At 49.0% G+C, this 10,968-nt stretch overlaps 1 pseudogene; it reads left to right on the forward strand.

The window, feature by feature from the left end:
* The window catches only part of LOC134035963 (receptor-type tyrosine-protein phosphatase S-like), a 47,461-nt pseudogene that overhangs the window by 11,747 nt on the left and 24,746 nt on the right, over positions 1 to 10,968 (forward strand).

Below are 10,968 nucleotides of genomic sequence, written 5' to 3' on the forward strand. Positions count from 1 at the left end.
TGGGTTGCTTTTGATGTAGGGTGTTCATAGATCTGATGGGATGTAATAGGCCCAAGACATGGCTAGTTATCTCAGAGCCGGTGAGAAGGCGAGAAGCTCTGCGTGGTCATGCAGCTTCACAGAGGTTGTTTCCTTTGAGAAGGACAGGAGAAGGTGAGGATTATGGTATCATGAACACCCACCAGATCACCACTGATGTCTACATCAACACCTATTGAACACACACAAACACAGTATCTAAGCACTCCTGTGCTTCAGGGTTAATGGATGGTCATAGCCTGCCTGCTGGTGTTTCATTAGTGAAGCCCAGAGCTGATATTGCAGCCCGTCATTAAAGCTATGTCTGGTAGCAGGAGAGAGACACCTGCTCTTAAAGGGACAGACCTATTATTACACTTATGGAATTCTATAAGTTTTTTTTTTTTTTTTTACAAGGTAGGTCAGGGGTTTGGTTCTTTTATATTTACATTACATTTAGTCATTTAGCAGACGCTCTTATCCAGAGCGACTTACAGTAAGTACAGGGAGGCAAGTAGGGTGAAGTGCCTAGGGTGAAGTGCCTTTCCCAAGGACACAACGTCAGTTGGCATGACCGGGAATCGAACTGGCAACCTTCGGATTACTAGCCCGATTCCCTCACCGCTCAGCCACCTGACTCCTACCACTGATATTGTAAAGCAAGGTTACATAATTGGTGTTCAAATCTTTCAAATTTGGTTTAGAACTGGATGACAGAGATAGCGTTCAAGTAGAGCAGTCACTGCGCTCCATTCATGTTTGATCTGAAACCGATCTACTTCACACAGTACACCTAGCAGAAATGACAATTTCTCGCCTGCTGTTGGTATTATCTAAGGTTTGTGTTGAAGCACTTTGGCGCAGCTCATAGGTGGTCTGTGTGTGACTGTTAGCCAGTGAAGTGTGAAGTTTGTCGAGGAGAGAAAGGGCTTTCAGTTTGTCATTGAATTTTGGGTGCTACTGTGATTATTTATTTTTTTACGCCTGCCTGCTTGTCCAGAGTAGACGTGATTCAACTCAGCAGGACCTCACCCTGAGAGAGAGAGAGAGAGAGAGAGAGAGAGAGAGAGAGAGAGAGAGAGAGAGAGAGAGAGAGAGAGAGAGAGAGAGAGAGAGAGAGAGAGAGAGAGAGAGAGAGAGAATGAGAGAGAATGAGAGAGAGTGGGAGGAGAGAGGAAAGGGAGGCAGCCAGGTTGCTATGGTGAGGGTCAGGCTGACTTCACCCTGATGGATGGAAGCGATTCCGCCACTGAGGAGGAGTTAAGCCGGCTACCATGGCAACAGGCCACAGACGCAGAGTGAGAGAACTTTGGCCAGGGAGAGGAAGATTCTAATGAAGAGGTGGCGGGAGGGAGGGGGGCAGGGAGGGAGGGCCGTGAAGGGAGGGAGGGGGAAGGTGGAGGGAGGGAGGGGTGGGGGTGAAGGAAGGGAGGTGAAAGGTGGATGGAGGAGTGGAGTTTGAGGAATGGAGGGAGGGAGAGGGAGTGAACAAAGGGAAGAGAACAATAGAGAGCAAGGGGAGGGGAGACGGAGAGAATGAGAGAGATGAGTTGAGATGAGATATGAAATAGTTTGATAGATTAGATGCTGCCCTTTGTGGAAATGTACAGACCTGTGTCTAAAATTGATTTTCGCTGAACTATTAGTGGTAATAACTGACAGTGGGAAACAACAGACCTACAGTACCAGGAACAGAGATTACATATGTGGTACATTTGATCAGAGACACACACAAATAATATTCACCTTCTATAACAGGATTAGTTCTCCACACACTTCTTTTATAATGTATTGGCGCAGCAGCGGCAAATGGCAGAGATATTCATACATGTGTATTTACAGCAATGATCTCCTCTGAGTTTCCAGCCGATACCTCCTTTACTCTTGTAACACTCATGTGTCACGACAATCTGTGCTGCGTGCTGTAGCAGTGCTCTCATCTGAAGATGCTCGCACACACCTGTTATTAATAGCAGACAGGAAGACCTTCACATCGTCCTCTGGTTGGTAGCCAAGGCCAGCCACCGTGTGTCACCCACAGCTCTCCAACCATTCTGATGGGTTAGTTGTCTGGCAGGGTAGGATCCTTTTAGAAACCAAGGTTATGAGTTCCAGTACTTTCAGGTGGTATTCTCTTTATTTACTGACTGCTGACTGGCTTCCGTTCTCACTTATCTTTCTCTCATCTCTCTCTCTCTCATCTCTCTCTTTCTTGCCCATGTCTCCCACCCACTCCCCACCATACTCATCTCTCTCTCTCTCTCTCTCTCTCTCTCTCTCTCTCTCTCTCTCTCTCTCTCTCTCTCTCTCTCTCTCTCTCTCTCTCTCTCTCTGTTTTTTTCCTCTATTGTTCTCTCTCTCTCTCTCTCTCTCTCTCTCTCTCTCTCTCTCTCTCTCTCTCTCTCTCTCTCTCTCTCTCTCTCTCTCTCTCTCTCTCTCTCTCTACCTCTCACTCACTCACTCTCACACACCACCACCACAGCCCCTCCTAAGTTTACCAAGATCCCCGGGGACCAGATTGGCGTGTCAGGGGGCGTGGCGTCCTTCGTGTGCCAGGCGTCAGGTGACCCAAAGCCCATGGTCAACTGGAACAAGAAGGGCAAAAAGGTCAACTCCAGCGAATAGAGGTGGGTGTACGTCAGACTGGGCATCATCTATCAATACCGCCTTGGTGTCACGTGTCACATAAACCTAGGAAACGGGTTTTAAATATTCATTTGCAATGAATAATAGATGCATAGTGTTACTGTTATTCTTGTGTATTACTATTCGTAATGATCAGTATTATAGAGTGCTTCGGTCTGTTTGATCCTGCTGTGAGCATGTCCTGTGTTCCCCCTGCTGCCCCGGTGGATGACAGACTATTGAGTTTGACGAGGGTGCGGGCGCCGTGCTGAGGATCCAGCCCCTGCGCGCCCCCAGGGACGAGAACGTCTACGAGTGTGTGGCACGTAACAGTGAGGGAGAAGAGGCCGTGACGGCCAAGCTGGCCATCATTAGAGGTGAGAGAGGTTCTACTCTGCGCGTGTGTGTGTGTGTGACGTGTGTGCGCGTGTGGGCACGTGTGTGCGTGTACAATGTGTGTGTGTATACAATGTGTGTGTTTTGGATGTGTTCCCCGACATCTCTCTCCTTTGGTCCCGATGATGTCAAGTGCAGACGTGACAAAACCACACAGCAGTCTTCCCCTGCAGTCTACAGTAACCTGTTCCAACAGTAACCTGTTCTTTTTCTGCTGCTGCATTCAGGGCCAGTTAGCGTGCCAGCTAACAGCGTTTTAGCCTCCAGCTCCTCTTCAGAATCTGTGCTCTTGCTGGCCAGACCGAGAGAGTGTTAATCTAATGTAGCCAGCCTCCTCAGTGCTAAACTAATCTAATGTAGCTGCCTTGGCCAATGCTTGCTGACTGTTAGCATTGCAGATTGTGCTGGGAGCTTGGGAGCTGTGGGCCCCAGCCCTGTACAGGACAGAGGGATGGAGAGGGGGTGGCTGGCCCGGTCATCTCTACATGGGGAGGCAACGGATTAAGCAGGAGCTTGGCAGGAGGCTTATTTCTGCAAGGGATGGAGGGATGAAAAGGAAAATAAAACGAAAAGGAAAGAAGATGGCAAGAGGCAAGAGACAGGGGTTTGGAGGGTCGAACTGAGAGAGGGGGAATATAAGTCGGGGATGGAGAGAGAGATGAAACAAGCACAAGTGGTACAGAGGAGGAGGTGGAATAGACGGCAGGAGAAGGAGTGGTAGATTTGGCGGACTTATATGTTGAGCAGAAGGCTGGTAGCCTGGGGAAGAGTCTCCTGTCCATCTGTTCATGGTCCCGTCACACACACACAAACACATGCACGCACAGCCCAATTTCCACTCTCCTGGTCTACAGGACATTACCACTTAGATTCTAGCCCTTTAGGGTGGAATCCTGCTATAACAGAGCCTACGAGTCATCCTCCCCATAGATGTGAGCACCGGATGTGAGCACATCCGGTGCATGTGCTCACATCCGGTGCACATGCACCGGATGTGAGCTTCTCAAGGCAGCAGGATGCAGAAACAGGGCTGGGTAAGTGCTTGGAGGGGGGTGTCATTATGCTGCAAACAAAGTTGTCTTTAGTGGCCAGGTAACCCTCTCTATGGGTAGACCCTGGCCTCTCTATCTACTACTTACTAGGCTTACCTCGGTATTCAAACACATTTCCCTCACTTTCTACCTTTCAGTTTGTTGTTTTCAACTCTCTTCTTCCCCTTCCTTCCTCCCTATCTCCCCTCCTTCTTCCCTTCTTATTCCCTCCTTCCCTGCGACTAGCCTGAAACTACAGTTTACCCTGCTCTCCATCCTTTCTACTGCCTCCCCGGTGGGTTCCTCTCTTCATCTCCTCCTCCCCCTCCAAACTCTCCATTCTGTTCTTTTTCGAAACACTCCTTCTGTTTCTATCTTTTACAAACTCTTTGTCCCCCCATTCCCTTTCTCTCTCTCTCTCTCTCTCTCTCTCTCTCTCTCTCTCTCTCTCTCTCTCTCTCTCTCTCTCTCTCTCTCTCTCTCTCTCTCTCTCTCTCTCTCTCTCTCTCTCTCTCTCTCTCTCTCTCTCTCTCTCTCTCTCTCTCCCTCTCTCTCTCCCTCTCTGGAATCACTCTGCCTTAAGGGATGGTAATATCTGCAGCTCTGCGTGTTTCAAACCTCCAGTGGGCGAGAGATTTCATCACTGCAGTAACATGAGTGCATGTGTTATCTTGTGTGTGAGCGTGTGTTTGTGTGCGTGTTGTGTTGTGTATAGTAATCCTGATTATACCAACACCTCCAAGTGCCCTATTTTAGGAGATGGAGGTAGACAAACATATAAAGAGAGAGTGAGACAGACAGGAGAGGGAGAGAGAGACAGATAGAGAGAGACTGAACGATAACAAAGACATTGACAAGGGAGGGAACAATGTTTTCCCACCACAGCAGATATCAACTCTTTTCTGCACGGCCGGCCACATGCCTGATTCCCCTTGTGTCTGCCTTGGCAGCGCTCAACCACTGGGAACCTCAGAGGCCATCCTGAGAGGCTTAGAGTCCAGACCAGTATGGCAGGAAGGGGGCAGAGCGTCGTGTTCCATGGTGGGATTAGTTATCGGGAGAACATTTAGCAGTGCTTCATATCTGGTCTGTGTGCTTGTGTGTCTGTGTGTGTGTTGAGCCTGCAGTAGTGGGGGTCTTGTCAAGGCCTGAGTTGAGCCTTTGGGGGGTGGTGGGCTAAATGGGGACCAGCCATAGAGGATGTCAGCCAGGTCTAGAGGATGAAAGTGGGGGTGAGAATCAGGGGGTGGTCTGTGGCACTAAGTCTGTGAGAGCATCAGACTGTAATCCATCATTATACATTTCTATTAACATATAAAGTGTCTCCTTGAAACTATCTGGCGATACTGCACAGTGCTATACCAAGGACATCTGTCACAATCAGTGGCTCACCTAGATTGTTTTTTATACTGGTCCCATAGACATATCTTCAATGAAAACTGACTCAAACCAATTTTAGATGACTGTAATGGAACTCATCTAGTCCAGGTGGTAGACCAGCCCCCAGCAGGATAACAGTAGGTGATAACACAGAATAGCAATCTCCCTCTGTGTCTGTGGCAAGGACAAGAACATAAGCTCCGGTTATTTCGGGTGAAAACGAGATGTAGGCGTGTGTTCTCATCGATGAGTGTGTGTCTGTGTGAGAAAGTGAACAAAAAACATTTTGTGTTTGTTTGTTTGTGTGTTTGCTGTCATGTATTTGTTTGTGCTTGTGTATGTGCGGTAATTGAATGTTTGCCTGGATGCGGTTGGCTAAACATGATGGTGTCGGCTCCAGGCCTGACTGTCCCTCTCCAAACACAAGCAGGCAAGGATTACAGGCTCTAGCCTCCAGACTCGCACAACCCCAGGGAAAAAACATTGTTGGTCCTCTCCAACTGTCCCTGAAAAACTGTTGGCCCTTTTTTAAATCTCAGACACACACAAACAGACAGTGTACACATGCAGTTGTCTATCTAAATTGATCTATTTATCGTCTGTCTATCCTATCTATCTATCTGTATTTCTCTCTCTCTCACTCACTCACTCACTCACTCACTCTCTATCTATCTGTCATTTATCTATCTATCTATCCACATGTATGCCTGCCTGCCTGCTTGCCTATCCATCCATCCTTTCATCCATCCCTCCATTAATCCATCTTTTCAACCATTTGGTTTAAGGACCCTCATCTTGAATACATCATGTATGATGCCACTGCTTCATCACCCATCGAGATGGATGACCTGACAGGATTACATCCTCCCTGCCCCACACCCCCGCACACTGCTGCAGCCTAATTAAGATCCAGTCAGTCTATGTATCTGGGGCCGCAGGGTGATAAAAAGCCCATCTGAACCCTCTCTCAGGGGCGACGGGGAGCAGATGTATGCCTTGCATATTCTTCTCCTCAGGGGGCTAGTCTTGTGACCTGCCCATCGATCCCCCTCTCTCTCCCTCCCCATCCTTTCTTTCCCTCTCCTCCCCTGTCAATGGCTGGACCACCACCGTCCATTCAGCCGGGTCATTAGCATTGATCCCGGGGAGTTGGGGGTGAGGAGGCCTGCTCCCCGTGCCCAGGAGATGAGTGTCCTCCGGACAGCTGGGAGGGATGTGGTCTGAGCTCCTGCTAGGCTGTTGTCACAGCCTCTGGCCCGGTGACTCTCCTTGACTTTGTTCTTCCCTTCGTCGTTTCTCTCCTTTTCTACTTTCTCTCCCCTTCTCCTCTCCTCTCCTCACCACTCCTCGCCTCGCTCAACGAACCAATCTGTTAACCTTTTTAAAAAGAGAGCGAGAGAGAGAGAAAGAGTGAAAGAGACAGACAGAGAGATAGAGAAAGAGAGATCAAGTGTCCGAGTGCTGTGTGCTCACCCTGCTACAGGACTGACAGGGCATATGGCTCTGTCTATCACAGGGACAGAGTGCAGGAGGAAAGAGAGATAACAGCTCAGACAGCTGAGAGGCTTTTAAATCCCAGGTTATGGGTTCGGCTGGGTCTTTGATGAGTGTACAATATTAGGGATGTGTGCCTGTCTGGGTGAGTGTGTTTGTGTTTGGGGTTTGGAGACAGGTGGCTCTTGCGTTGTTGTGCATGACAGGACAGAGGCCATTAGGCAGAAAAATGGTTGTCATCGTGATTGCTTCTTCTCTGTAGGAAGGGAAATGAAAATTATACCATAGGTATCCAGGTAGGGGAGATGTGTGTGTGTGTGTGTCAGCCTGCCAAAAGGTGTCAGGTGGAAGGGAGGCAGGGGGGGAGGGGTTGTGGAGGAAGGGGGGCTGATGAATGCATGATTAGATTTCTGGCCATCTGGACTGCATTCAGAAAGAGCTTGTAAAAGTGTCTGTGTGTTTGTGTGTGTCTCTGTGTGTGCGTTTGTGTCTTTACACACACACAATAACCTCAACTCCATCCGATACGTTCCCCCGCATACGTCGCGCACGCATGTGCGAGCGCACGAGCGCACGCACACACACACGTACACACACACAGACATGCCCACAGTACGCCCCTCTCCCAGATCGTCCGTCTAATCGTTGGTACACTTTAACAATTACTGTTAACAACTGCTTATTACCCCCTGCGCCCTGCCCCTCCCCTGCAAGGAACCCCCTAATTGGTGCTGCTGTTTCTGAGCAGCTCTCTGCATAGTTATTAGTGGAATAATGATTCTACACAGCAACACACAGCAACACACAGCAACGCCATGGGGGGTTGCAGGGCCTCACCTCCCCTTTACCTGCAGGTGTTCCACTGGGGGCCAGAGAATGGCTGGTTCTCCTGCAGAGATCACTGACTTTACACACAAGCCCTCATTGATGTTCTCTCCATCACCATGCTAGTCTGCAGTGAATAGACTGTAATCCTCATCTAAATCAATGACGCAGCAAACGAGTGTCTGTTGACAGCATCAGTCATTTACGGGGACCTCTCAGGAATGAGCGTTGGGTTCAGATCCCCCAGTGTTCTGCATCTCGCTCATGTCAGCTGCCAGACAGACCCTGAGTGGCAGATCAGTGTGTTGGCCCACGTGGCTAACTAATCTGATGGATCTGGTCCAGACTGATCAGATCCAACACACAGCTTTGATGAAGAGGGGATTGACGGGAGCTGGGTGATTGGCATTCAGTTCGCCGTCTGTGCTCTCCAGATGTTGTGGGTGCGCCGCCGAGGTTTGTCGTGAACACTAACTAGCTCTGTGATTTCCCCCCTAACCCCTTGTCACTGACATAGGATATATTTAGAAACCAGTGAGGTGCACAGAATACATACAAATACATATCAAGGAACCTAACACTTGGGCATCAAATAGCTCACTTAATGAAATCATCCCTCCCTCTCCCTCCCTCTCTATCCCCCCCCATGCATCCCCTTCTCCCCACAGAAGACCTGTTGCCGTTTGGTTTCCCCACCATAGACATGGGTCCTCAGCTGAAGGTGGTGGAGAGGACTCGTACAGCCACCATGCTGTGTGCGGCCGGCGGTCTCCCCGACCCAGAGATCTCCTGGTTCAAAGACTTCCTGCCTGTGGAGCCAGGCAGCAGCAAGGGACGCATCAAGCAGCTCCGCTCAGGTGAGACCAAGATGGAGGGAGAGCGGAGGAGGAAGAGGAAGATAGCTGTGGGAGGGAGAAGAGGGACAAGAGAAAAAGAAGGGCTGGAGGAAGAGAGTGCGAGATGAGAGAGAAGGTTTATGTGTGTGTGTGTGTGTGGTTCAGTTCCACCTGGCTGCTATTGTCGCTTGGTCTCTGCACTGTGTTCACTTAGTGCGGGTGACCATTCTGTCTGATCACGTTCAGGGCCTTAACATTTAGCATATCTTCAAGATCCCAAAATGCACTGAGATTAAACATGTGGCACATCCCACAAGTCCACAAACCCCCCCCTCCCCCCATCCCTGTCAGGAGCAAAATATCGGTAAGCAAAGCAGATCAGTGCTTCCTATCTTTTTTTTTTCAAGGAAATATTTTTCTTTTTTCCTCTATCATTGCAATCAGAATCTCCCTCTACCTCCGTCTAACATTTCTAAACAAAACTCCTGTTTTGTTTCCCCCCATCTGTCTCTCTCTCTCTTCTGTCCAGCAGCTTTTGGTAAGTATGTCTTCACCAGCCTGGCCACGCACAGACCCACTATGACCCCATCAGCACCGTGCAGCGTTTCCCAAACGGTGGATCGCTGCCAGTTCCTCTTTGCCTGCCGTCAGAGTCTCTGTTTTGGCTCCATTCCTTGGATTTGGGTTATTTTGTTGGACCGCGAGAGCGTTTTGGAAGCCTCATTCGAATTCTGGAGGCGAATCATTTTGAGACCATTGCGTTCAAAAGTTATCCTTCGAAAAACCCTTGTCTGCAAACCCTGCCCCCATTCCATCTCGTGGACCTTCTTCACTTGTCCAGTACACACACACACACACACATATGCACGGAGCAATAGAAACACACACACACACATATGCACTGAGCAATAGAAACACACACACACACACACACATATGCACGGAGCAAAAGAAACACACACATGCACAGAGACATAAACACTCCCATGTGCACACACACTTGCACATCTTCAGTTCCCTGTGGCTTGAGCATATGGTTCAGGGCCGTGTCAAAGGTTTCCAGACGTCTCCAGAGCTCAGAGGGGGACTCTATTTTCCATACAGTACATCTGCTGTGGGATCACAGATATGCCAACCCATTCATCTGGAAGGCACTCCAAATGTAGTGTCTGGAGTTGGGACCTACACAACATATAGCAATGGACTTTACAGGGATGAAAATGAGAAATTAGGAATATTGACTTGTGACTAGAATCCAGTCCATAATCCAGTCCCTACCTTCACTTACCCACAAAGCCCCCTGTGGATGCATCCAAATAGTTCCTTCCCTTTCCTCCCATCATTATCCTACAGCGATTTGTCTCCTTGTCTCATTTCCTTCTGTCACTCTGCCATGAAAGAGTAGGCCGAGTTGCTGAGACCTGTCAGATGGCTGCAGTTGAAGAAAAGGAGAGGTAGAAATGGGGGGGGATCTGCTTGACCTAGATGTTGCCATTAGGTGTCAGGTTTCTATGGTTACGTGTCACATGATGAGAGCCACAGCAGCAGACACTGACACAGACACCGTCCCTATCAGCTTACTGAGGTCACTTCCCACGTGCGTCGTCCAATCAGATGCTGAGCTTGTCAGAAGCTCATTGATTCACTAATAACGTATTCTCTCTCTCTCTCCGTTTGTTCCTCTTTCTCTCTCTCTTCTCTCTCTCTTTCTCACTTTCTTTCAAATGTGTGCCCCCCTATATTTCCTTGTCAGAAGTAGCAGTTGTGTGTTTGTTTGCTAGTGTAAGACCTCATGTGTCCTTGCATTGCAAGCTTTCACCTGTTCAGCTTCCCCCCCACACCCCCCCACACACTTTTGCTCACTCTTCTAAAGCCGTGGTTGTTGCACAGATAATTTATTCCTGTTGGGAGCCTATTCCTGCTCTGTACCATAGGGACGAGAGAGACAGAGAGAGAGGGGGGTGGGGTGGAGAGAGGGAGGAGAGGGAGGAGAGGGAAGGGGGGTGGGAGAGCTATCTTGCTTGCCTTTCATGTATCTGTAGACGAGAGAAGCAAAGACATGTCAGCTGCAGCTAGCAGAGCGTAAAGAGTCAGCTCAATAGGCTTCACACACACACACACACACACACACACACACACACACACACACACACTTCCGCTCCTTAATAAGACAAACTTTCTCTCCCCCGAGCTTGCAGTTTGTTTCCATAACTTTAACTTCTCTAGATCAGCGGTTGACTTGTCTTGAAAATGGCACTCAGACACACCCACACACTCTCACACACATAAATACACAAACACACACACATACACACAGAAAAAACAAATGAGGTGAACCACTGGTCTCAGAAAATTTCCTCTTC

This window comes from Osmerus eperlanus, chromosome 16, assembly GCF_963692335.1.
Source record: "Osmerus eperlanus chromosome 16, fOsmEpe2.1, whole genome shotgun sequence".
Classification (NCBI taxonomy): domain Eukaryota; kingdom Metazoa; phylum Chordata; class Actinopteri; order Osmeriformes; family Osmeridae; genus Osmerus; species Osmerus eperlanus.